Consider the following 24933-nt stretch of genomic DNA (forward strand, 5'->3'; position numbering starts at 1 on the left):
AGATGATTATTTGGTGTTTTAAAATTTGGCCCATTGGCTTAGAATTTAATGCATCCTTTCCAACTGTAACCACTCTCAGTGTAGCAAGTGTCATGTAAAGTATGGTGCATAGGACTTCTGATGATAGCAAAGTCATCGGTAACACCTGTGGGCAATCATGTCACTGATTATTTACTTGAACCCAAAGCTAAGCTACATTGTGGAAAAATGGTCATCACTCCATATATAGAATTCTTTTATAAAAGAAGGGGGAAAAGAACACCTTTTCTTGGTTACTAGCTCATGTTGGTTAATGGTAAAGCTATTTTGTTTTGTGGAATGCTGTAATTCAGGGCTGGTTGTTTAATTCCTCCCAAGCTTTTGCATTTAATACAATTTATGGTCACATTCCCCCACCGCACACACACCCCCTTTCAGCTTCTCAAGAAGACTGTTTTATTGAAGAATATTCCTTACTTGTCAGTGTGTTGCTACTTTCACAGTTGAGTGAGCATTGTGCTTTGCCTGCTCTGACTTTCTAGACCACAGTAAAACTCTTGATATGTAGATGCAGAGCTCAGAAGACCACTGTGAGGTAGAGATTGCTGTCAATGAGGCACAGTGGAACTGCTTTCCCAGAAAGCATCCTTTCCATGAAGATAGAAGCTGTTCTTCAGTGTCCTCTGTACTAGCACTTGTTCTTGATCTACCACTCTTCTCTTTGTCACAATAAATAATACATTAAATTGATAATTCTAATTGACATGTTTTGAGAACATTTGAAAAGTTTCTGTAAACTCCAAAGTGCTATATTAAATAAAAGGTTTATTGAAATTGGTAGATCAGATTTCCAGTGGGAAGAACTGAGGATTTAGGGTAACTCATTGTTTAGCTTCCTCTGGTATCAGAGGGGTCTGCCAAGAATTTGGCTTCTTTATTTTTAAATTGTTTCATTGTGAAAAAAATTAAAAATGCAGTTAAAATAAGTTAATAGATCACTTGTATCACTTGTCATCCCGTTGATCCTCGATTGCTCGAGTGGGAGCCAGTAATGTCTCCATTTGTCCGTGTCACGTGCTAGTGTAATATCTGCTCGCTCCAGGAACAGGAAGAGCCTTAAATCATTCATTCAGAGTTTTGAGGAAGAAGTCTGACCATCTCATTGGTGGGCGGTCACTCAGTCTTTTGACATCCCATGGAATCCAATTGGTAACAGCTCTAGTCCAGCAGTCATCTCTGAATCGAGTTACTTGTCTGGCCCATCTGATTTTCAACGCCTTGGAAAACGAGACAGCATCCCTGATTCTTGATCATCGGCAGAGGTCGGAACTCTGGATTCCTTCTCTCACTTGAGTGAAATGTGATACTCCAAGCATAACTCTTTTGATTTCTCTTTGGGATACCCGAATAGTGTTCTTATCCTGTTTTTGTAGGGTCCAGGTCTCTGAGGGATATGTTAGTGCAGAAAGAATGGTGGAGTTGAAAAGATGTGCCCGGAGCCGGAAGGTTCTTCATCCTCTTAATCACTTCTTCGACTCTCTTGAAGGCGTCCCACGCTGCTCTTGTCCTCTTGAGCAGTTCTGGCGCCAAGTCGTTCCTCATGTTGAGTTCTCAACCCAGGTACACATAGCTGCTGCATTCAGAGATGTTCATTCCATTGAGAGCAAATGGAACATCAGGGACTAGTTCATTTTTCATAAACTTCGTTTTGCTGAGATTCAGCTGCAGTCCGAACTTTCCACACTCGTGGTCGAAGTCGGCTAGCATTTGTGCCGCTTGGCTAATATTTGGTGTTATGAGAACGATGTCATCAGAGAAGTGGAGGTGGTGTAGTTGCTGACCATCTGTATTCACTCCCATTCCTTCCCATTCCAGTTGTCGCATGATGTTCTTGAATTAATAGATACATATTCAAATAACTTGAAAGATACATTTTAATCCTACCATGGAGTGGCAACTACAAACATTTTTCTTTATAGAAGTTTTATGTGGGACTGGAAAGGTAGTGGCCAATTCTGGCTTAATCCCTGGCAACATATATGGTCCCCAGGATATTCAGGAGTAATCCCTGAGAATAGTGTGGCTAAAAGCATCATATGGAATATCTTAAATATTTATTACATAAATTGCAATCTACCTGTGTCATATTGGATATGCTAAAAACAGTAACAATAAGTCTCACAATGAGAGATGTTACTGGTGCCCGCTCGAACAAATTGATGAGCAATGGGATGACAGTGACCGTGACAGTGAAATTGCATATATTCTATGATGTAATTTATAGATTAAGTAACTCTCAACTCTATTAATAGCTTACAATTTGAACTTCAAATTACTATTTTTAAAAAAATATTTATGGTCATATATCATTTTGCTGACTACAGTATATTATAACATTTAAGAATTCAAAAACTGGAGATGGAGAGATTGTCCAGGGCTTAGGGTGCTGCTTTGCATGTGTAACCCAGCTTGGGTGCCCCGTACCAGTGGCTTCCCAAGCATCATTAGGTGTGGGCCTGGAGGATTTTCAAGAACAATCAGGGTAAAATTGGTGGTCTCTGCTACTGCAAGTCCCCAGTAACACTTAATCTCTAACCCTAGCACTGAACCACAGACTAATTAGTTAGGTATTTCTGGGAACAGCTCCCAGAGTCCCCTCTTTGGAGGCCTCCCTATCAAAGGAAGAATATAAAGACTTACACCTGCAACCTATAGCCTTGAGTGTTGTAAACTGGTACCTCAATTTAAAAAAAAAATAGAACACATATTTCAGCCAAGCTCTTGCATTTGAATCATGGTTTCAACTCTAAATAGTTGTGTAAACTAAAGTACTAACTTAAGGTCCCTGTGCTTCCATTTCCTTGATTATATAATGAGGATAATAATAGCTTCTATCTCATTGAACTGTTGTGAGGATTAATGAGATAATTACATGTTAAGCACTTAGAATAGTGTTGTACATACAGGGAATAGTCACTAAACATTAGATGTTATTAATTATTTCTGTAATATTATACATTTAGGTTAAAGGAGTTTGTTAACTACAGATGGATGTTAAATCTTTTTGGCAAATGGAGTCAGAATCCTCTGTGTTGTCAATTTTCTAGTAAGAACTGAATATCATAAGGTTCCAGGAACCTAGAAAAGTAGAACACGAGATACACATTTAAGAGAGATGGATGATGGTTAAATTTGTGAAAACTCTCAGAATTATTTTTTAACATTTTTCTTCCAAATTCCCACTTAATTCAAGCCTAAGGAAAATATTATGAATTTTCTGAGTTCTGAAGATTTTTCTTTCAGTCTTCAAGGAAACTCACAGAGTACAAAACTGAGACTTGTAAATGCCCAAATTTTAGAAGTAAAGAATGATGAAGACCTTGGATTGAAAGATTATTCAAGCCGAGTTGTTTTATATAGGCTTAGCAGTTAGGTGAAGAGGCTATAATAAGGGAAATAAAGAAATTCTGTTTTTTGTTAATATCTCCTTTTCATCTCCAAAATGTTTTTTCATTTCTTTCCAAGTAAGAGATAATGACTGACAATTACTTACAAAATGGCAATTATACTAATTAGGCTTCACCATTTAAAACCATCTTCTCAAAGATGATTTACAAGAGTTGCATAAAGAGATCTATATGTGATGAGAAACGTATTCGGTCAAAATGTATTTTGCTTACCAGTTTAATCAGAATCTTATGATGAGGAGTTCTGATGAGGGTTTTTGCATGCTTTCTTTGTATGTAAAAATTATCAGAGTTTTATTTGTGTATTTTTTTCTAGATAGTTGGGAAGAAGGCACTAAGCTTATACATTTTACTAAGCTTATACATTTCAGAATATACTTACAAAAGGTTAAGAACCAAACAAACAGTTCCAAATATATGAGTGCTAGCTCAGCTGTAGGTTTTTTCTCTCTGATGTTTTCCTACACTGTTGAAATGACCTACTGTTGAAGTGAGATTCTAACTCTGCCACATAATCAGTGTATGCTGTTAAATAAGTAATGTTCCTTTTCCAGACTCAGTTTCCTCATGTGCCAAATGAGAATTGCTATCTGAAGTAAAATAAAAATAATATCTACTGTATCTGGCATATACATAAAGAAAACATCCAATAAACACCCTTTCTTACCTGTTGTGTCTTAGATCTTTAAGCCCTACTTAAAGTAATTAAAATAAATGAAGATTTGAGTAAGACTGTCTTCTTGAGTAAGCCAAGAAAATCCCCTTGAAATCTTTAGAACCAACCTCTGGAAGCATAGATCTAAAGGCTATTGGCAGAACCATCTCTCAGGGCAATCTTTGAACAAATGACCCAGGTGCTTTTATACATTGCTCGATTGGCAGTGCCATCAGGGTATTGGTTTGGGTTCTTCATGCATCTTTGTTTAAAGACCAGAGTAATCATTGACGAAAAGTTGAAGACACTTTTTGTTTTTATAATCCTAGAAAGCAAATTCATGAGAAAAAATCTTATAAATGATAGTTTCTTTACATTAGGTTGGACCTATTTTGGAAAAAAAGTTGAAATAGATTATGAAGTCAGTTCCAGTTATTTTAAAGTTCTGCAAGTAATCCATTTAAGATCATAAAAAAATTATTATTTTGTAATTCATTGGTTGGGCATTCCATGGATATATGGCTAAAGTTAAAATACACACCTGCCAAATCCCCTATCATTTTTCAAGCTTAGCGCTGAGATTGCTCTTCCAGCACTACTACAGGACTGACATTTACTTCCATAGATACATTTATTCTATAAATAAAATTATAAAGTATAGCAATCTTATGGGCATAGAGGGCATGCTTTTCAGAAGAACCCCTGACTTTAGAAAAATAAAGAAAATGTGGTTCATGTTTATTCCCATTTTCAGCTCCCTTATAAAAATCTTCTAAATTTCTGCTTTTTTGTGGCATGAGATCCTTTGGAACAAATCCTTTCAGGCCTGTGGCAAATGGAAAAGACAGATAATGTGCATCTTTTTCATGACCACTGTTTCTCTGTAGTGACAGCACCATATGCCCAGTCCTGACTTAAAGATGGAAAGGCTGCAGGCTCAGTTTACATTTACAAGCTATGTATCCTATCACAATTCAGATACGGAAAATGAGATGAAAGCAGCAGCTACAGTGGGCTGCAGGATGCGGCAAAGGCTATGAATTCTGAGGATGGGAAGACTATAAGAATATGAGTCAAGATGGTGTTTGAACCAGCCTTTGCATTTATTCAAATATGTATGGCTCTTTTTTTTTTTACATCTGTTCCTATGGTTTATTCAATTTGTAGACTACCTTTAGGGGAGTTTGTACTCTGACTGAATTGGCTGGAAGCAAAAATAATACTCTAGAAAATTATAAAAAATGTTTATAATTTTTCAACAAATTTATGTACTCATTGTTTAGTAACCATTTTTATTTTATTGTTATGGAGACGCTACTGTGTACTAAAGAGACACTATGATTTCAGTTAACAACACTCCCATGAAGAGGATATTTGCCTTCTATTATCTGTAATGAAATTGAAGCCTTGGGTCAAACAGCTACTTTTTACATATTATACTACATCACATTCAGTGAAGTGAGGTAAAATGAGAAGCAAAGGAATGTCTCAGTAAAATCTATAGAAATTGAGAACAAACTTGTAATGTATAAAGACTTATAAAGGAATTCTATTCTTCGTTTCCTTAAAAGTTATATGGAAGTGTCCCTACTGTTGGGGAACAGTTTCCCCCCAATAGTGCCCAGATACATTGCGCAGCGGGTCCCGGAAGATGTGGGGCGAAGGAGAACGGGTGCACGAAGAAACACCCTCCGGGAGCAGCTGATGGCTGTTAACTTTATTGCCAAATACACACATATTTTATAGGGAGTCTTAGCTCTCTGTAGCAGATGGCCCAATCACAGAAAGTTTAGCATTACTGGCCTATGACCTCTCCAAGTCTGCTTTGCTCCGGTCCAATCCCCATCAAGGCTAGATGCTGCAGTTAGGATGACTTGCTAAGGATACGTGACAGTTTCTGTGTCTAAGGGCTCACGTGACTAGGAGGTCGCGTGAGGCTCAAGGCCGAACACCGGTGTTGGCTGACACCCTGTTCTTGCCAACTTTGCCCAGATACTCCCCCTTGCGAGGCTTTGCTTCTGGGCCACTTTGCAAGGTCGGGTCTTATCTACACCAATGTCTATCACCATGCTCCACATCCTATTATGGATTTATAGTTATAATTAAACATAGAATTTCTTGCTGAATTGGAATTTGTTATATGTTGCCTAAGTTCTTGAATGAAACTGTGAAGAAAGGTAAACTTTAGGGAAGAGGTGGGAGGTAAAATTCCAAACTGGAACAGAGAGTATAGAGTTAAGATCCTGGCTTGCATAAGGCTGACCCCTATTCAATTCCTGGCATTACATAAAATCCCCTGAATAGTCCCCTGTGCACAGAAACAGGTGCCCCTAAGCTCCATTGGGTGTGGTCTCCAAACAAACAAATAAACAAACAAAAGCAATCGAAAAATGTGATGAAACTTTGATTTGGAATTTCAACTAAGGACCAATTCCTTAAAACCCCGTTGTTCTATGATTTCCTGTTAAAGAATTTCTATTTACAAAACAAGGGAGGAAATGACGCAAGGATTGTCACTGTCACTGTCATCCCTTTGCTCATCAATTTGTTTGAACAGTAACGTCTCTCATTAAGACTTATTGTTACTGTTTTTGGCATATCCAATACGCACGAGTAGCTTGCCAGGCTCTGCCGTGTGGGCTCCATACTCTCGGTAGCTTGCCCGGTTCTCGGAGAGGGGCGGAGGAATCCAACACAGGTCAGCCTCCTGATAGGTGAATGCCCAACCGCTGCAAGGATTAGATTTTTTTTTCTTTTTTTGCATCAGCTATACTTTTTTGTTTTTGCTGTGACTTGACCTGTTTGTTTCAACAATGAGGGATGCATGATGTATTTTTTTCCATTTAACGGGTTTATGAAGTAGGATTTAGTTGCCCATGTTATCAATCTTTCATCCCTTATGCGAGCTAGCTACATTTTTTTAAAGTATTCAGAAGTTATTAACATAATTACTATCTCAGAGACACAGCAATCATTTTAATACCCTTATTTATAAAGTGTTCTCATCTCTTGATTCTTCAATATAATCTACTTTGGAGCCAACAGGGGATCATGGAAGGACATTGAATATAATGCCTGCAGGAGGGGTTATGCAGCTTCTTAAAAAATTATTTTGATTTATTCAATTCTGGAATCAGGTTATTTTGCAGATCTGCACAGCAACATTTTACCCTGAAGCAAAAGATATATTTCTATTTCTTTTACAAATTGAAAGTTATTATTTTGGAGATCTAAAATTTTGAGTTATTTTACTTTAACTTTAGATCCCATTAAAATTACAGAAACAGGAATGAAAAAAATCTATTCATAGCTTTTTCTTTCACATAACAGTTAGCAATAAAAGTCAAGAAATACCTTGAGCTGTTCACATTTATTTCTTGACTATGGGAAATCTGTCTTAGTGGGGTTTGCCCTGTCTATGTATGGCAAATCAAGTGTCTGAAACAGCTAAAAGTTAGTTTCTAGTATTGGGACTTAATTAGAGTGTGATTCTCACTGACCTTGCCATTTAGTGAAGCTCTCATGAGGAAATATTTCAGTTTGTCAATTTGAGCCCAATGAAGCATCTTTGAGAAGTTTACTAAGGCATGAGAAGTACTGTGTTCCTTGTCTTCTATATCTTTCTTCTGATTGTGATGTTGATCTCAAGTTGAAAAGGAAATCACAAAATGCTTAGACATCTTTCTTCTGTTTTCTGTTCCTCTTCTCATTTCTTTTGCCCTCATCTAACTAACCACCTCTTCATTACTAGACCACAAACCATAGTAGCCTTTTTGTCTTCCCTTATGGTGTATACCAGTGGCGTATCATTCCTCTGAAACAGTGATCTCATCTTAATACCACCTTTCCAGTTGGATTGTATAGTACTTGTTTGGCCCTATCCATTCATTATTCTTCAACATCAAATCTCTGTCTTGTTCCATGTTTACCATTTTTTTTTGCACAGCTGCTCCATGCAGGCTGTTTTCCTCACCATGCCCTGTCAAAATAATAACTGATTGTGTAATTAGTTCCTCTTACTTGTTTTCTCTGTTTCTTGTCTCTATTTCTGACAGCTTCTATAGTCAAACATGTGCCCAGACTATCCTCACAGTTTGAATTTTTCTTTCACACTAGCCACATCTCAGGGGCTCAATGGAAACATGATCACCTGTACTGGAAAGTGAAGCTTCAGGGCATTTTAGGCCATAGTTTGTATTTCTTCTGTCTTTCTGCCAGCCCCCTTTTTGACTGTACCCTGAATGTACCTACAGGGTGAGTTCCAAAACCTCTCCAGCTTCTCCCTCCCAGAAAGCTTTCATGAACTTCACTGTGCCTTCATTCTAGCACCTTCTACTCAGTAGGACCAGCCACAATTTCTTTTGGTCATTGTTGAAATACTTTCCTTGAAAATGGCTGCTCTTACAAATACACAATGATATACTGATTTATTTCCCATCTTACCTTCTTTTGTTTGCTTGCTTGCTTTTTTTGGCGGAGGGAGGGGGTGAGGGGAGGAGGGGATTTTGAACCACTTTTGGCAGTTCTCAGGGATTTCCCTTTTCTTTGTGCTCAGGACTTATTCCTAGCTCTGCACACAGGGATCATCGTGGTGGTGCTCCAGGAGCCATATATATGTTAAGGATCAACCTTGACCCAACATGTACAAAGCAAGCATCTTACCCACTATCTCTTGAGTTGTACTCTTGCCCTTGTTACAGATTGTATTTTCTAGCAGCTGCAGTAATATCACTCAGCTTCTCTTCCTGTGTAGTGTTTCCTCATTTTCTCTTTTATCAAGGCTGTGTCACCGAGAGTCTCATCAAGGGTCTCCTGCTCTGGTCTTAGAATGCCTTGCCTACTGTAACTTCTACCTCTTTTCTTTTTGTACCATATGCTAGAGGCATAACACTCATCTCATGAATATTCATTATTCACCTCTTTTCATATCTGCCTGGATTACTAGTTAGATTTCTTTATGCTTTCTTCCATCCTATACTCTTTGTTAAAAAATCAAAAATAAACCTTAATTACCCACAATGTCTCAGCTCAAACAGCACCAAGAGTAGAGTTTTCCTTCTAGTCAGGAAACATTAAAATGCCTCTTTTCATGTCTTAGCATTTCACCACCTATATTTATTTAAAATAAATTATAATCTCCTTCCTTAAGCTTTTGAATTTCTTTTGAGTAGAGAAAATGTGTATTTCTTTTTATATCCCTAAAATCAGGGTGTCACATAGATAACACACATACATACCAGCAGTTACATAGGTTGGAATTATTCAATATGTTGATATTTGCTATGCTTCTCAGTGTCATAGCAGTCTCGCACATGTCCTGATACTTATGTACTCTGTGATTACTTTAAAGTTCTTTAGGGAGAGGGGATTTTGAACCACACTTGTTGCTCAGGAGCTATTCTTGGCTCTGAGCTAAGGATTGACTCCTTGCAGTGCTTGGAGGACTATATGTGGTGCTGGGATTCAAACCCCTGTTCACTGCACACCAGGCAAGTGTCCTAATCCTTATATTCTCTCTCTGTCTCTGTCTCTGTCTCTGTCTCTGTCTCTGTCTCTCTCTCTCTCTCTCTCTCTCTCTCTCTCGGTTCCTAAAAATATTTTTGTCCTTCAAGTTAAGTTACTTAATAACAAGATTCTCTCTCTTATCATTTGTATATCTCCCCCTCTCTTTATCTCCCTCTCTCACTCTCTCTCTCTCTCGCTCTCTCTCTCTCTCTCTCTCTCTCTCTCTCTCTCTCTCTCTCACACACACACACACACACACACACACAATCTCCCAGACTTATTTTTTACTTATTTCAATAAAGAAAAGTCCTTATTGCTAAGAAGGAGTATCTGAGTTTCACTCCCATCTTATGGGATCTCTCTCTCATTAGGTTAAATAAAACAAAACTAAATATAATTCAAATTGCAGATTTTGCAGATTTTGTCTTAGGAAGGAATACTGAGATTATAGCCAGGGGTTCTGCCTAGACCATTATGAATAGCTAAAGACATAGTTATTTCATCAAAATCATTTAAAATATTTATTAAGTTAAAAAATGTGGCTATAAATCAGAATTTCAGAGCTAAAAATAAGGGGCTTATATGTGTTTCATTTGCATACCTTCATTTGTACACCTATTATATATAATATATGTTAATGTAATATATAATATACTCACATCTAATTATGTATATATCACATATAACATATACAATTATATAAAATATAATTAATTATATTATATATTAATATAATCACATATAATATATAATTATGTATAATATTATATTACACATTTTATAATCGGTGTACAAATGAAGGTGTACAAATGAAACACATATATTACTATAATCCTTATTTAAAAATGTATATAATCCTTAGAGAAAATTATGTCATAATCTAATGAACATAATTTGAAGTATTTATTATTTATAAGGAAGATTAATCCTACCTTTTTAATGTAAGGAGGGAGAAGCACAAAGAACAAATTTAGTGTTTCAATACATTTAGTGTTTCTTAGATACTGACTATTTATATCATGACAGATAGTTACAGAAGCTATGCCCTTCCAACCTATCTTTTTAATGCTTAATAAACAGTCTCCCTCTCCCTTTGTCGAGACCAGTAAAGCTTTTGCTGATTTGAAGGCACTATTAAAACAGTAGGAGACACTATCAACAGTGCTATGAATTGTGAAAAGTCTCTTTTAACTGTGTTATTGGCGCAGCGTAAATCGATGCTTATATAAAATAGGAAACTATATATGAAGTTTCTTTAACATCTGTGAAACAGAAATTAAATCCAGAAGGAAGTCATGGCAATTTTTCTTCTTTAAAAAGATTATGTTTAAATAATTTAGAACTTATTTAAATGTTGCAAAAATAGTAAGAGTGTTTTCTAATTATGTTTCTAACCAGATTCCCCTAAAACCAGAACATTAACAATAGTAAATACGATTAACTGAGCTTCAGAGTTTACTGTTGTTGTTTTTTTTCCCCTTCCCCTAATGTTATCTCCTGTTGTAGGAACCAATTCAGGATTGCACAGTTCATTTAGTTGTGTCTCCTTAATCTCCTTAATCTGTTCCAATTAATGACAGTTTTCATTCTTCCCATTTCTTTTATGACCTCAACACTGTTCTTGAGATCTGGACAGTTGTTGTTTATAGAGTATCTCAGTTTAGGTTTTTCAGGTGTTTCACTATGATCTGGATGAGTTTATATCCTTTGGGAGAGACATCAGAGGTGATGGTGCACCCTTCTCAGAAAATCCATTAGGGGGCATAGTGTCTTTATGCATCATCTCTGGTCACTTTAACCTTGGTCTCTCAAAGATGATATCTGCAGGTCTCCTGCATTATCGATTTACCAGAAGTATCTTTCTTATATATATATATATATATATTATATTTATATATTATCAGTTAGAAGAGATATTATGAATTAATGTTAATGCATTCTTTCTCCTCAACCATTTGTGCATTGCTTTAGCATCTTTTGGAAGATGTTGCCTGCAACTAAAATGTTTGTCTAGTGTTGATTTGAGTTTTCTTCTTTTTCTTTTGCACTTGTTGCAAAGTCCTGGGGTTGTATCCTTACTTGTGTGCTCTCAAACACTTGATTGTGGAGTTACCAGATATTGCCCTTGTGATGGTGTCAGGAATCATAATATCTATTGTGGGTGCTTGCATTATACTTGTGACCTCCCATATGCAAGTAGGTGGTCTATCACTGAGCCACATGCTTGGGTCCCCCAAATAGAAGTTACTGACTATCATTTTTCTCTTTCTTCCCTAATAGAAGGGTTACTACATCTGCATAAACTCCAAGAGAAATTCTAATTTAAAATTTGATAAATTGGGGCCAGAACAATAGTATAGCAGGTAGGGCATTTGCATTGCACATAGCCAGCCTGGGTTCAATCTCTGGCACCTGACATGGTCCCTCAAGCCCATCATGAGCACAAATCCAGGATTAAAGCCTGCACAATGCTGTGTGGCCCAAAGCAGAAAAAAAAAAGATGTATTTTCATCATTGGGTAGCGTTAATATTTAGACCTTTTCATATTAGTCTTCATCTTTGTGTATATTAGACATTTTAATCTTTAGCTGAATGACAGACTATCATTTATCTGTCCATCTATCATCCATTTCTCTGTACATGCATCTATTTATATATCCATATCAATAAAGTCAGGATAAAAGAAGGACAAATATGTATTATTCAAAATGTATCTCATTTACTTAGTCAAGTATTGTAGCCAGTAAATGTATATCTCTCATCTTCCAATGATGTCTGGATAAGTAAGTCACGTATTTATACTTTAAAGACAGGTGGAGTCAAATAAGTCAATAAAAAAAATAGGAGAAGGATAAACAAAGGAAGGGAATGTATCTCATCCTTTTTTGTTGTTGTTGTTTCCTAAAATCATCACTTTTAACTTTTTATCTAAAGAGTCAAAGTTCTTTCTGAGTTAACAAATGGCATTAACAAAAGGAACAGATGTGAGGGAAGAAAAGGAAAAGTAACAAATTTGTTTGGGGTGAAAAGAACATCTTGGGTGGCAAAAATAGCAGGATGGGATTGCAGTGAAAGAACAAGTGTCCTCCAGTTGGATTAAGTCCTGAGGCAGCTGAGAAGAAAGCACATTGAACAATACAGATCTTTTGCTTGGGTTCTCCTGGTTTTCGTTTTTTTTTTTTTTTTTTTTGCTAGAGTACATGGGCTGGAAGACCAAAAGAAACAAACTTGGGCAAGTAAATGACAAGCAGTCTTGTATAGATATATTATTCGACTCCATATGGATTTTTCAAATTCAAAGGTAACCATAATGCATGTTTTATTGTGTCAAGACTTTTTCATAAATCCACATATAAATTATAGATATATAAAAATAAAATTTTACTTGGGGCTATCTTTGAAGCATCATCTCCCAAAATGATAAACTTTATTTACTTAAAAACATATAGTATTAAGGAGCCATGGTGGAAAAACACAGTTGTTCCGAACAAAACATAAAATACAAAAAAAAACTTTAGGGCCATAATTTCAAGACTTCTTCCACATTTCAAAAATTCATAATTAGGGACTGGAGCGATAGCACAGCAGGTAGGGCATTTGCCTTGCATGTGACTGACCCGGGTTCAATTCCCAGCATCCCATATGGTCCTCTGAGCACTGCCAGGAGTAATTCCTAAGTGCAGAGCTAGGAGTATCCCCGGTGTGTCACCAGATGTGACCCAAAAAGCAAAAAACAAATAAACAAACTAAAACTTCATAATTAACTGCTATGAAAAATATTACCGCAATTTCTAAGAGAAGTAGCATCAGAAATGTATTTATTTAGCATTTGTTAATGATTCTCTTAAGTAAACATAGGGAAGCCAACATACATACATATATATATACACACACATAGGCATTATATACAAGTAAATGTATATGCAACTATGTGTATATAAGCTAATTATATCATGTATAATTAGCTGCTATTTACATTATAACCTTTATAAAATATGCATACAATAAATGCAAAAGTATGTGTCTATATACATAGTAAGCATAGGATTTTATGAGCATATAAACTTGATACAGTGAGTGTCGGATATATTGACTTATAATCTTCTCTTTTCACTTGCATGCACACTGTGAGCATTCTTCCATGCCAGTACAATATCATCTTTAAAGGCTGTTACTATTCTATTGTAATGAGGTTAATTATTTAAAATTCTATTGATTGTATTTTGATTTTTTACTCTAATTTTGCTATTAAAATCTTTAGGTAAACAGATCTTCGTGGAAGTGTAAAGTAAAAAAAAAATGCTCATTTTTTTATGTACACATTTCTAGACCTCAAGGACGTTATTTCCAATTTCTTCCCCTAGCAGCACCTACCCAAGTATCACACTTTCTGCAAATACTGACTTCATCACTCTATTTAGTGACTTTGCTAAGAGAAAAATATCTCCTTGTTCTTTCATTTTTGTGTTTCCTAATGAGCTTGAATATTATTCTGTGTGTTCATTGGCTGTTTTAAATACATATCTGTAAATTGCTTTGAATCAACACAATTTGGTGGAAAAAAGTATTCTTCAAATTCATCTCTATCATAATCCTCCCTCATTTGCAGCAGAAGCTTAAATCTCAACCTTGCAGTATTTTATTAATTTATTCAATTTATTGTTGTTTTTATCTAGATTAGGCAGCACTCAATTTATCCATTATCCTTAACTACTACATACTCTTTTGAAATAAGAGCATATGGAGAGATTTTCAGATCCAAGATCTGTCCTTGTTGTTTCCTATCACATATTCATGAACTGTGACAGAACACTGACTCTTTCAAATGCATTTCTTACCAAAGTGTCTTCTATAAATGTGAAAACAACCTGAAATCTTCTTTCCCATTTAAGTCACCTTTATTCTTCCCCACTGACCTCCAGTGCATTTCATTGTCCTTATTCCATTCCATGGTGCTTGCGTCTAAATGTTCAGTGTCTCTATTCACTATGCTGCTTTTTTCCTTATACCTTTTCTGAGTCTGAAGTTGCTAAGATATTAATGAAAAAACTGACTTAAACCTTGATATTTCATCCCCATTGCTATTTTATTTTTAGGATTTTTATACAGTCAAAAAGAAAAATAGAAAAATTGCTTATAAGAGACAAATTTGCTCCCTCAAGTAGTTGCCCAGGGAGGGAGGGAGGAAAGAAGGAAGGAAGAAAGGAAGGAAGGAAGGAAGGAAGGAAGGAAGGAAGGAAGGAAGGAAGGAAGGAAGGAAGGAAGGAAGGAAGGAAGGAAGGAAGGAAGGAAGGGAAAAAGAACACAAAACCATCTCCCCAAAATAAAACATAAAGTTCATGCAACTAGTTATTGGAGCCTGCACAAGTAATTGGATTAGGGTTTATAGTAAATTTAGAAGGTTTTCTAGAAAACTGAGTTGCTATTAAATTACTGTGAACACCAGGGGTCCAAACCAAAGCTGCTGTCCACTCTTCCTCATGCAAACCTCCCTGCTTTGTGCTGCATGAAGAAGTGTACCCACAGGAGAGGCCATTATAGAGAGGAAGCCGCTAATGTATTTTATTTATTTATTTACTACTGGGCATGAAAACAAAGAGCTAAATTCTCTCACAATCATGCTTAAAATCTCAAATCACAGCACTTGTAGGGTAGTTACAGAAATGTTGTAATCAATATTTTATTTTACTTTTAACAATAATGGTTCTGCTATTAACCAGTGTAACAGTCATACTATCCTCAAACAGGAAAAAAAAGAGATAATTTGAATCCCTCTTTCCTGGCCTCTGAAAAGCAGGTATATTCTTGTTCAAAGGTGTTGCTTGCTGAATGCATCTACTGGTGTGTGAAGACTAGAATTTTCAAGCAGGTTAAGTGGGAAATATATCTCCCTCTTCCCTTCCCAAAATGTGCTCACTGTGTCTTCCATTAAGTTACAGCCAGGTTTACATTTACAATTTTTTGTTGTTATTGTTAGTAAGAATTGACTTGTTTACAAGCAGCTGTTGCCATGAAAACCTCAAAAATAGATCTGACAGAGAATTTTGAAAGTGCCAAGCTGAGGCAAAAAATGTGGGTATCATGTTTGTAATATGTTGGTATTTTGGCACTAACTGCTGAAGGAAAATCAGTAATTTACCTGTGTGTGTGTGTGTGTGTGTGTGTGTGTGTTAGTAATTAAGGTATTTCAGTTGTTAGGGGACAAAGAGATTTTCCCCATGCCAGATACATTCCCTTTGCCCCTTTTTGCTGCCCCTACGAAAGCTACATGAGGCTGGCTTATTCATGGAATTATAGTGAAGCAGGCTACCAATACCTCTCTGGAAAATTCTTAACACACATCTCAGATTCCTGGCCTATGCCCTAGACATCTAGCTATGCCATTTCTAAGAGGGTCTACAAGTCAGTTCAATGCCAATTTGTTTCCTGGAGGTAAGAGTAAATCCACACTGTTTTATTTTGTACTAATGTGAGAACATGTTGCTGGGTGATCAGGTGCTGGATTAATTATGATGTCTAACCTTCTGAGAGGCAGATACTGCACAGAAACTGTATGTGTCTTAATGTCTGTCTAGACTCAGTTCTTGTCCTGGCCGCCTGCTTACTAACTTGATGAACTTGATTATTTAATTACTTTTCACTGAACTTTCCTTCTATGTAAAATACAGATAAACAACTGAATCAATATAGGACTCCTTCATTGTTTCTGATATACTTAAACTTATTTTATGACTCTTAGTTATGTCATCTGAGAATATTTTTTCATCACTGGAGAAAAACATTTTTTTCCAATAAAAAAATTGAGAACCTAAAATGTTTCTGGTATAGTTCTTGCTGCTGAACAGATACTGTTGAACAAGACAGATTAGTTTCTGTCCTCGTGAAGTTTTCCAAATGGTAAGGATGACACAGTAGTCTGACTGCTCTGATGCTAGTAGTAAGTACTATTCTGGGATTCGTCATTTCAAGTGTTAGAAACATAAGTGAGAATAACTATGACCTTTGGTGCATGTATGAAGTACAATTAAGCAAAATATAATAAAACAAGTATATTTTTATACTGACTCTAAAAATTAATATAGGAGAAAATAGACAGGGTCTTATATCAAGCCAGTGGAAATTGTTAATATCAAAGTATTTTCTGACTTGAAGTAGAATAAATCATTGAGATTTGTTCTAATGATTGTGATATACCAGATGTGTTGAGAGGTTGTGCAGAGCTTGATAGAATCAGTGAGCAAATTAAATGGAAATAGAACCACCCTCTTATATTTCTTAATTGGCTTACAAATAAGCCATGCCAGTTTACAGAGAAAATTGATAACAAAAGCACCATAGTTCCACATGTTTGTCCTACATACATGACCATCTAGGAGATATTTCAGGATTGGTTCCACATTATAACAATAAATTAATAACAGAATAAACCGACATTTTTTTACATAATTTTTGACTTCCCATTAAAGTTAATTTTGCCCTATGTTGTAGTCTGTTTAATGTGCAATAATATTGTCTTAAAAAACCCAATGTATATACCTTCATTAAGGTGATAAAGACATGAGCAAATGCTGTAGAAAAAATGATTCAAATATATTCTGCTACATGTAAATTTGCCACAAACCTTCAATTTGTAACATAAGAAGCACAAAAGTATATATGAAGTACAATTAAGCACAACATAATAAAACAAGTACATTTGTACACTGAATCTAAAAATTCATATACAAGATTCATAAACAGGTTTATCAAATTTGGTTTTATACCTAGCAGTGGAAACTGCTAATATCAAAGTATTTTATGACTTGAAGTAGACTAAATCATTATGATTTGTTCTAATGATTGACATATCAAAATCTGGATTGTTGTGTTGACTGGATAATTTAACTTACTTCCTCTTTTCTTTAGAGTAGTGCTTCCCTTATGAATGGTCTCAGACCTATCTCCGAGTCCACTGGAATGGATGAGAAGAAAAGTCATTTCTTTGTCTTTACCACAGACTTACAGAACCAAAATTATTTAGAGTAGGCCCTATTTACTATCTTAACAGAATAGGAGACATTCTTTAGCTCACTAACATTTGATAAGCACTGCTTTAGTGTCATATCTTTCTACTATTGTCTCATTAGCATCATCATCATTGCCTCAATCATCTGAGAAAGAGGCTATTTAAGAAATGCACACCGCCTTTGTGAGCAGCCTGCTGCCTCCTGCTTGCCCACTTGGTAAAGTGACAGATGAAAAGAGCAGAGCTAAGATGCTCTTCCTATGCTCCCTCTGTTTACAATAAGCAACTGGTGGCCCCTTGACTGAATACACATTTGTTCTCTCTCTTTCTCTGTGTGTGTGTCTTTCTTTGTCTCTCTCTCTCTCTCTCTTATTTTTATCTGGGGACTCATCTCACCCAGAAAACAGTTGTAATTTCACGTTATGCTTTTTATTTTCTGATCTGCTTTTCCCAATTTTTTTCTTTCCTCTTTGGACTAGGCTTGTGCCTGCTTGTGCTTACATGAAAGTATAGAAATGAGTAATGTCTGCATCTGGGTGTGTTTGTCTATGTGCACAATATAAGTAACTCATGGATCACTGATAACCAAGTACTCCATTGTTTTCCCTACTTGGGGCAGACAATCAGGAAAGGTACTATTCCGTGAAGCAAATGTGGCCAGAAATCTTCAGTTGGCTAGCATGGGGTTAGTAACCACAGTGACTAATGGATGTGAAGGCTGGCATGAGGAGCCAGACAGTAAGGTGGCAACTCTGCTTCCATATTATCCATGTTCTAAACTTAGCACAGGAGTCTCTCAGTATTTTATAGATCTAATGGACCACGGTCAGACATTAATATCAATTAAGATCCACCACTGCATCTTCATCCAGCCTACATTACCAAGTCCTTCCTATATATCAAAATCTGTTCACTTATGAAAATAAAGAGACATAGGCTTGAACTCATTTGTGGGATTAAGTAAAAAGCACATAATATGAGACCAATACCCAAGGACAACAGAAACAAGGACAATCTACCGCAAATCCTCAGGAAGAAGGCAGTTGGGAATAGAAAGGAACCACCATGACAAAGATAGTTAGAAATGATCACTCTGGATAAGAACTGTGTGCTGAAAACAGATAAAGGAACAAACATGATAGTCTCTTAGTACCTGTATTCAAACCATAATGCTCTAGAGGGAGGGTGAGAGACAGAGAGAGAGAGACAGACACAGACAGACACAAACACAGAGGACAGAGACAGAGAGACAGAGACAAAGAGACAGAGACACAGAGAAAAAGAGAGATAGAGACAGAGAAAGAAGGAAAATTCCTGCCATAGAGACAGACTGTAGAGAAGGTTGGGGAAGGGAAACTGGGGACACTGGTTGTGGGAAATGTACACTGGCGGAGGTATGGGTATTGGAACACTAAATGACTGAAACCCTGCCATGAACCACTTTGTAACTCCATATCTTATGGTGACTCAATAAAAAGTAAAAATTAAAAACAAAAGACATGGGCTGTATCTGAACAGTGTTTTTTTTAGTAGTTATTTGCACATAAAACAAAATAATGCTTTCTCGATATAAACTGTTATGGGATCTCAGGAGTAGCCACAATTTCCTGGGAAGATCAAGATCAGAGTCAATGCTATTGGATCTGGGTTTTGATGTACAGTGTACTTCCATACTTTCCAGATCTTCTCAGAGGACCTGAGATGTGAACACATGCAAAGGCCATGTTTGTTGAGATCATATGCTTAGTTCTGGATATGAAAAAAAAATAAGTTGTGGGGAGATAGTACTGCAGATATGGCACTTGCCTTGCACAAAACTGACCTGGGTTCAATATCAGCACCCCACATCGTCCCTCAAGTACTGCCAAGAGTGCTTTCTGAATGTAGTGCCAGGAATAAACCCTCACCATCACAGGTGTGGTCCCAAATCACACACTCCCAAAAGGAAAAATATATTTTGTTTGTAAATGTTGCTCTTTCTCCATATTAACAGCCTTGCTTACATTGTCCTATTTCAGTCTTTAGCTATGCTGAAAGCTTTAGGATCAGAAGAGTCCAAGTCACAGATTTGATTTGTGATTCCACCCCAAATTTCACCAACTCCAATTTGCCTTTAATTTCATGAAGTGCTTTACCCACACTCCAGCCACCATGATAAAGATTCATATTAGAAAAATTTAGATGTCTCTTGGAAGTCGAACTCTCAGCCTTATTATTATTATTTTTAAGATTTTCTTTAGCTGGACTGAAGCAATAGCACAATGATAGCACAGTGGGTAGGGTGTTTGCCTTCCACACGATCGACCCAAATTCGATTCCTCCGTCCCTCTTGGAGAGCCCGGCAAGCTACCAAAAGTATCCCACCGACACGGCAGAGCCTGGCAAGCTCCCTGTGGCATATTCAATATGCCAAAAAAAATAACAAGTCTCACATTACTGGCGCTCGCTCGAGCAAATCAATGAACAATGGGACGACAGTGCTATATTCAGTGTAATGCCTCTTTAGCTGTTAAGATCACTGACTTAGTCAATGAGCATTCGTTTTTCTGTGCTTGAGAAGCATAGGCTATAAGGATATAATCTTGTATATATGACATATACAGAAGAATATTCAATGAGCACTAAAATAGTGGAAATCAAAAACTAATTGAATTTCAAATATCTTCACTTGACAAGTAGTATACATTAATAGGCTATGATGAGGGAAACATTAACTTATATTTTACCTAAGTTATATGGAAAATACATAATTTGAAAATACTGGACATAGCATTGCAAGTTTAAATTTTTTTAATTTTTTAATTATTTAAATTTTTAAAATTATATTAAAGAACTGTGATTTAAAAAGTTATCAAGTTCAGTTTTGGACATGTAATAGTCTAACATCAGTTCCATCAAGTCAACTTCTCTATCTCTATTCCCACCCCTTCAGCCTGCCACCTTGACAGACACATTTTAAAATTTGGCTGACATAGTTTGGTATCATGTTTTCATTTCTACTGATTCTAAGCTACATGTAATTTTTTGGTGAGAAAAAATAAACACGAACACAGAAACACATAATATTATATCTAATTTTAGGGAAAATATAATGCATGAATATATGAATATACCAGTAAGTGTGGAGTCAGGATTATGTAAGGAAACATAATTATAGATGATTTTTATTGTTCTCTCTTTCCTGCATTGTCAATGTTGACTATGATAGTATTATCTAAAAATGTGAAGAATGGGTGGTAAATAAAACACTGATGCCGAAAATAGATCTGTGGTAAATTTTTTCTGTCCTTAACCATTGTGAGAAGAGACAACATAGGAAAACAAACTGGCAGCAATAACCTATGTTTTCAGTCACTCAGTGTAATTCTGGTTCTCAGATCGCACCAGCAGCAGCCCAGTGGGATGATGACTGAATCAGCTAATGCTGGAGTGAGGAACTAAAGAAAATAGGCTGCCTGTTATCCTAGACCCAACTTTGGTGGGAAACTGACCTTTCTTCCTCTTTGTTATCAACTTCTAGTGAGGTAAGGTTTTGAATAAGAAGTTCTGAAACTAAAGTCTGTTTCTCATTAGTTTACTCATGTGAACAATGAGTGTTACATGGCACTAATGCACCTAACAAGATAACTTTGGCTATTCTGCTTTTCTCGAGCACACAAGCACAGCCACGCTAATAGACACTGACTCGTTGTTTACATAAGAACAAACACAATTGGCCTGTGCCTATTTATGTGACTGTGTATGAAAAATTGTTGGCATGACTGAAAAAAAAAATGCTCAGGTAGTCAGCCTGGCCTTGACATTCTAGCTCAGGGGAAGCAGCTGCTGAGACTCCGAGTCTGAGCAGAGATTCTATGTAGACGGTGGGTCCTGGCCTAGCTGCCATTTTTAAAGCTCAAAGCTTTGACCTAATTGTCTGTTGTTGACCTTTTTGCTCTAGTTAAACACAGCCAGAAGAAACTTAGGAACTTGCCCCTGGGTGGCTCAACAACGAGAAGACAGCAGCTTTTCTTTGACCACTCATGCTGCCGTCCCCCCCTTTGGGATGTAACTCAAGATGATTTTCTAAGTCGGTTAAGCTTTAAATCAAGAGCAGAGCTCTCACTGTGGAATTTTGCTATGGCCATGGGGTCATTTATTCTGAAGGAGAGAATTGAGTGAGAAAGACATGACTGACTGCAATATTAAAAGCCTATAGTCTGATAGGATAGATCTTAAAGATGCCCATACGATAATCGTACTTCTTTTTTTTTTTTTTTTTTTTTGCTTTTTGGGTAACACCCGGCGATGCACAGGAGTTACTCCTGGCTTTGCACTCAGGAATTACTCCTGTCGGTGCTCAGGGGACCATATGGGATGCTGAAAATCAAACCCGGGTCAGCTGCGTGCAAGGCAAACGCCCTACCCGCTGTGCTATCGCTCCAGCCCCAATCGTACTTCTTGAATACAGTATTAAGATTTAGTGCTGGATGGACCCTGAATCACAGAACAGATATTAACACAAGCACAATACAATACAATGCTATATCCTATTCATCTGTATGCATAAAATACTAGTCATTTAGAGAGTGTTGCCTCTCTTAAAACTGTGGCCTGTCTATTTAATTGCATTGCCAGAAGGAACCAACGCATCATAACTCAAACACTTACTGTAATCTAAGGAAACTGGAAAATAGTAAGATAAGAACTCCACATTTGGAGACTATCACTTTTGTAGTTATTGGATTTATTTTTGTTTTTGAATTTGGGGTCATACCTGTCTGTGCTTAGGGACTACTCCAGCCTCTTTTCTAGGGATGAGGAGACTGTCACTTCCAGCAGAGATTGGAGGATCATGTAGTTCTGGGCATTTGAACCAGAGCTGGCTGCACACAAGACAAGGGCCTTAACCAACCCCTGTAGTAACACTTTAACCCTGTGTATTTATTGTAAGAATTTCTCATTGACATAAGAGATAAGTTTGGATAATTTTCAATTGTTTCTTTAAAAATTATTGACTTAAAAAATGCTTCATTCAAATCTGCAGGGCTGACTCTGGTTAAATTAAGTCATTGTTACTAGAATAAAATCAGTAAATATTTGTTAATTCACATTTGGTAAATGATAATGCACTTTTGCATATGATAATGTAAAATAGTTATTGATAAAAACTGGTGAGAAACTTCAAGGAAAAATATATAAATCAAAAGTGAAATATGCTAGTGTATTTCTGTTTTCATGGCACATGGGTTAAGCCTTTTTATTCACATGAAAAGCCTATATAAGACAAGATTTTTTTTATCAGCTTATCCAAGTATCTGGGTAACAATAGTTTCATTATCATTGGACCTCGAAGTTCTTTCTATAATTTTATGTCAAGTGTCATAACATGTAATGGGAAATTTGGAAGTTAATTTGAGGGCATACATCATTCCTTCACTAAGTGCAGCAAAAATTTAAGCAAAGAGGTCCTTTTTCTAGATAATTTTCTAGTTGTTAAAGTTTATTAGGAAACAAAGCAGACAAAATCCTTGCTACCATAGAAATTAAATTCTGAGTGAGGCAGATAGAAAATAGGTAAGAAGAAACATAATTTAATAAGATAACTATGGGGTATTTCCATGACTTTAATTCTACAGCTAAATGGGGTAAACAAGAGTATTTATATCAGATAACTGGATGTCACCTGTATTGAAAACTATAACTCCCAAAAGGAGAAAGAGAGGCACCTCCACAGAGGCGGTGAGGTGTGTGAGGGGGACAGGGATGAGGTGGGGGTGCCAGGAGTGACACTGGGAAAATTGGTGGTGGAGAATGGGCACTGGTGGAGGGATTGGTACTCGATCATTGTATAACTAAAACATAATCATGAAAGTTTGTAAGTCTGTAACTGTATCTCACTGTGATTCAATAAAAAAATTTTAAAAAGAGAACTGAGTGTCAAAAAGATATAGGGGGTTGCATATGATAAGAAGAGATACATCATTAAGGATAAAATAAGTTCATCAGACAAAGAGGTCATTCCTACAAAGAAGACTACCCTTGCAATGATACCGTACCCCATCTATAGAAAGAGCAGTGATCATTTAGGGCTGGTAATATTAGGAGAAAGGAATTTAAAGAAATATTAAGAATATCTCCTTAGCTTCCAAAGCCTCTACTGACCTTACTTCCACATAGCAATATGGACATACTTTCAAAAAGGTCATCTGGACATCTTGGGGAAAGATTTTCTGTTCTCTTTTGAGGATATTTACTTCTCAGTACTACTACAGAGATTACCAAAGGCTATGGAGATACAAATATAGTCAGATGTTATGAAGAGAAATCAATTCAGGCAAGGAAGATAGTGATGGAATGAGATCACTATTTGTGCATGGTAGGACATTGAACAGAAACCTAAAAAAGAAGTTTATGTGGCTCCTTGGGAAAAAGAAATTGCAAGCAGAGAGGGCTTGATATACATCAGTGGTCCTGAGGTAGAAGCATGCTTAATATTTTCAAAGAAAAACAAAATATGTAGGCTGAGCAGAGTGGGATGAGGGAGTTGGGTATGAGCCACTTGATATGTAACGGCCCTTTTTTGAAGAAGGAATTCCCTGGAAATGAAGGAGAGAGAGGGGGTTGCAGTTGACAGTAAACCAAGAAAATTATTCCTCAGAACCATGTTCATCTGTGAACTAAACAAATAAATGCTAATTACCATTTTTTGAGTAAAAGTCAAATAAGTACTATAGTGAAAAGGGGACTTCCATTCACTGTTGGTTGGTGTGACTGTTACATAGTTCGTTTTCTTTGGAAAATTATTTGGAATCTGCTTTAAAAATTCTGAATAGAACTTTCCTGTGATCCAAAATTCTTTTTCTGTATGCCTATCCCAAGAACAAAAAACAAAAAAAAATTATATGAAAGAACATATGTGCATCTATGTCTATTGCAGCATTATTAATAATACCCAAAATCTGGAATAGCCCATGTGCCTAATAAAAGATGAATGGATAAAGAGAACTTGATATATAATCATAATAGACTCCTACTCAAATATGGTAAAAGAAAAAAATTTTCAGTTTTCTGCAATTTGGATAAAATTGGAAGGTGCCATAGTAAGTAAAATGACTCAGAAAGTGAAAGATACATACAGATGATGTGCTTCCATGCAGCATACAAAGAAACCAAGAAAGGAATTAAACATCTCAACTGAAACAAATCCTTAGACATCACCAACATAACTGGTGTAGTGAGGAGACTAAGGAGTATAGGGAAGGGATGTGGAATAATAGTGGCAGGATCATGACACACTAGTAGAGGGACCAGTGTAGTAAGTAGCTACAAAACAATACTTC

General features: G+C 36.4%; 1 protein-coding gene across 2 annotated transcripts in view; it reads left to right on the plus strand.

Moving 5' to 3' along the window:
• SEMA6D (semaphorin 6D) overlaps positions 1–24933 on the plus strand; it is a 681608-nt gene that overhangs the window by 133797 nt on the left and 522878 nt on the right. The window contains exon 2 of one of the 2 annotated variants that reach the window (XM_055131630.1): positions 20989–21135. The exons of the other annotated variant lie outside the window; for it this stretch is intronic. The gene's annotated coding sequence lies outside the window, so the exon portion shown is untranslated. The remainder of the gene's footprint in view (positions 1–20988; positions 21136–24933) is intronic. 2 annotated transcript variants of the gene reach the window in all.

Source organism: Sorex araneus, chromosome 3 (assembly GCF_027595985.1).
Source record: "Sorex araneus isolate mSorAra2 chromosome 3, mSorAra2.pri, whole genome shotgun sequence".
NCBI lineage: Eukaryota > Metazoa > Chordata > Mammalia > Eulipotyphla > Soricidae > Sorex > Sorex araneus.